The 3,871-nt window shown below is 40.7% G+C and overlaps 1 long non-coding RNA gene across 1 annotated transcript; it reads right to left on the bottom strand.

Moving 5' to 3' along the window:
* Nucleotides 1-524: 524 nt before the first annotated feature.
* LOC106701016 (uncharacterized) lies at nt 525-2,979 on the bottom strand. Its single transcript, XR_011466991.1, has 3 exons — nt 2,953-2,979; nt 1,883-1,986; nt 525-882 (listed from the first exon to the last, which is right to left on the bottom strand). It is a non-coding gene; the product is annotated as an uncharacterized lncRNA (long non-coding RNA).
* Between the last annotated feature and the right edge of the window lie 892 nt (nt 2,980-3,871).

Here is a 3,871-nt window from a genome sequence, read left to right as displayed (position 1 = left end):
AAAATGAGTATAGGAGGGCATTTTCATGTGTGGATAGAGGCGATCTGAGCACAGTTATTTACCTGTGCAGGGAAAGGAACTCCATTGATGCAATATATAAGTAAAAAAAGAAGATAAAGAAAGAACGGGTTTATTTCCCCACCAGAAAAAATGAGGTGTGTGAACTAGGTGATTTGCTTTGATTATAGGATTCTGCCTCACAACTTTTTTCAGAGCCTGCCCTGTGTGGTGACAGCTCCCTTGATCTTTCTCCTTAGGTGTGTCGGGAACACATATGAAGCCTTGTTGGTGGAAATAGCATCCCTTTGGTAGGGCACCTGGGGAGGGGAAATGGCAGATTGTTTCCAGTTCTGGTTGAGCTCATTTTGAGGTCCCAGCCATGGAGACCCTGATCCTGTACCTCCATTGTTGACTGATCAGTCCACAACACACCCAAGATGGTGAGGAAAGTGCATTCATTGAAACAAACAACATGATAAAGTTAACTGACAGATTCTCTTTATTAAATAATAAGCAAATAGTCTATATACAGTCTCTTGCCTGTTGCAGAGTGCTAACCCTGTTCCCGTGGGAGGCTGATGCATGTGACCAGAGTACAAACACACAGCCCATTTGAATGCCCTGTGATATGTGAGGCTAGTGGGCAAGACACACAGCTCACACTCTTGGTCTCCATCACTGCACACACAGGAGAACACGAACCATTTCAGTTCACAGAGACTTAGGTGAAGAGTTATCGGCTTAACTTAAAATGCCCAGTTATGCCTTCTAAACATCTCTCCTAACAATTCAACCAGCTGTTACTCTTCAACACATGTGTCACTTTCTTTGCATTTGGGTCAAATTCAAACTGCGAAGATCCACTGAAGAAATAATAAAACCCTGCAAATGCAGACAGGGGAAATAATGAGATATTTTTCTTCAAGTAAATAAATTTGGCAACACACAGAACTCAGAATAACAGATACCTAAAAGTAGAAAGTGTTTGTAGAAAATTTACTACACAGAACTCAGAATGGAACAGAGTGTTCTTGGCTAAAAGTACAGAAAGGCTGTTTGTAGAGATTTACTATGTGCCAGGACCTATGGTAAGCATTTTGCATGACTTTTATTTTCATTTCTTTCTGTAAAAGTCCTATCAGGCACATATATCTAACTCCATTTTACAGATAGGAAGTTGAGATTCAAACAAATTTAAATGCCTGCCCAAGGTCACTCAACAAGGAAAGGATGGAAACAGCACCCCACTCCAGCTCTGTCTGACAGCAGAACCAGGCTCTGGATTATTAGGTTATTCCACTTAAAATCAGATAAAATTCTCTGCATCTTCAGAAACTGTGTATCTTTACATTTTTCCTCCCGAATACTCCTCCTCCCCTTTGCTGACAAAGAAGCCTGATTCTCTGGCCTCAGAGAATCTCAGGAACTCTTTCAGAACCAGACGATCCTTTCTGACTCTGCCATCCTGGTGCTCAGGTTACCTTTCAATAAAGATCATCTATCCCTCCACCCATCTATCCCTGAGGCAGGAGAAAATCCTTTTTTTTTTTTTTTTTTTAACTTTGGGCTCATGGAAAGTTAAATATTGGCAGCTGACTGACTACTCAGGAAAGACAGAGAAACTCTCCATGAGAATTAGTGGTGGGATGGAGAAGCCAGCTGGCCACTGTTGAACTTGGCCACACCACTTGAGGGGGTTTTTATACAGCTTATTATACGAAGTAGTCATACAATTGATATGAAATTTGTAAGCTGAAATTTAGGGTTGGGAGGAGGAACCTGGTTAAAGAAAACTTTATTAAATACTTCAGCTTTCCTCTTTCTTCCGGTACTACAGAATGTTTCAAGTGCCCCACTGCCAACAAAAGGAGTGTCCTCTTACCAAATACTTCAAAAACAGCATCCACCTCTGGTTCAACCCCTGGAAAATCTGCCACTATTTGCTTGGGAAAACCTGGCTCCATGGATTGTCTCTTCTCATCAAATCTGCACCAAGTAAAAGAAACAAAGCTCAGCATTGCACAGAGGCCGTGTTATCAAAATTGACAAAAAATGTGGAATTCTAATCAACTTTCCGAGATTTGCAAATAAATGTCAGGCGTGTTTAGTGCTACAGAAATGTGTGACTTTAATGGTACTGCAAACTTGGCTCTTAAATTTGTATTTCTACCAGAAAGAGAGGCAACATCTTGATCTAGCAGATGCTGTTTGCTACCATATTTCTTAGGTCTGGAGAGAAAAAATCTTAATCATCCTTCTATCACAAAGATGTGAACACAAAGTGAATCTAATCATTCATTTCAGATACAAATTTCAAGTTTTCTATCATATTTGGTTTATATATGTTGTCACTGGGGCTTCCCAGATGGCTCAGCAGTGAAGAATCCTCCTGCCAATGTAGGAGACACGGGTTCGATCCCTGGGTCAGGAAGATCCCTTGGAGGAGGAAATGGCAACCCACTCCATATTCTTGCCTGGGAAATCATGGACAGGGGGCCTGGAGGGTTACAGTCCATGGGGTCACAAAGGGTTGAGCATGACTGGGGTCTGAGCACACACACAGGGACTCCCCCACAGCTGTCTAGAGCCCCACCGTTCCTCCTGTGGGGGACGAAGGTCTAAGTGGAAGGCAGGCGACTTCCTTAGAGAAAGAAGATAATTTCCCTAACTATTATCATACAAAGTTATTACAAACAAATATTACCTCCAGTATTTGTCCTCTGCAAATCCCATGGACGGAGGAGCCTGGAAGGCTGCAGTCCATGTCAGAAAAGGGTCTGAGTCTATTGAGCGACTTACTGTTGAAGGAGAAGCCCATGGCATGGATGGTGTTCTTGCCTGGAGAATCCCAGGGCATCCTGGTGGGCTTTCCTCTGGTGGCCCAGAACTGATGCCACTGTTTTTATGAGAAAAAGCAGGATCACTGAATCTATTACAAAATACAAATAGTACCTCCAGTATTTGTCCTCTGCAAAGAAGCCAGAATTTTAGGTTTTCCTTGTCAGAATAGACATTAATCAAAAACTTGTAGGTTGAATGAATAAACACAGACGGAATGGATGCCTCTTGATCACCTTACTTGCATCTCATTTCCTCTGATGGCCCAGAACTGATTTCCTGTTTTTATGAGAAAAAAACACAATCACACTGAATCTATAACAATTGAGTCTTTGGTTTTGGAAATAAACTTAGACAAAATTTCATAGTAGAAAAAAATAAAGTCTTAATCATTTTAGATTTATTTTTACAAATAGACATTAAATGAAAAACATCTTTTTGGTTGTTAGTTCTGAACACAGGTCTTCATAGAACTGTTCAAGTTCAAATTCTTCATGAGGGAATTTACAACTTGGCTTACTGTGATATTGAATGGTTTGTTTGGGAATCAACATCTATAAAATATAAATTTCAAATTGCATGCAAGTCTCAATTTCAGACTCTTTTGTTGACTATGATGGCTACCCGTTTCTTCTAAGATTCTTCTTGTGACTTTAGTAATGACTTTGTCATACTATTCCCTACTTTAAGCTAATTTGCTAGTTAGGCAATGTTTGATTGGTAGAAAAACAGATCACACAGAGAAGGTTTAAAAAGCAGGAGGAAATCTTTGGGAAATGGAAAAGCTGGTGATTCTAGGAGCCAGCTCTCTGTTCTGAGGGGAGGAAGAGCAGGAGCATTTCACATATCACCAGCCAGTCTTCCTTAACTCTGGGGGGTAAGAGCACACAGAACCCAGGAGCAGGTTAGGATCAGCAGAACTAAGTACTGAACTCCAATATTTTTAAAAGTTCACAGAATGCTCTGTGAGTTATGTCCATTATAGTGTAGAAAGTAAGGGTCTTTTTTAAGACAACATAGACTCAATAACAGG

This window comes from Bos mutus, chromosome 15 (genome assembly GCF_027580195.1).
Source record: "Bos mutus isolate GX-2022 chromosome 15, NWIPB_WYAK_1.1, whole genome shotgun sequence".
In the NCBI taxonomy this organism is placed as follows: Eukaryota; Metazoa; Chordata; class Mammalia; order Artiodactyla; family Bovidae; genus Bos; species Bos mutus.
Note: the sequence above shows the minus strand (reverse complement) of the source record. Positions and strands in the feature narration are given on the sequence as shown.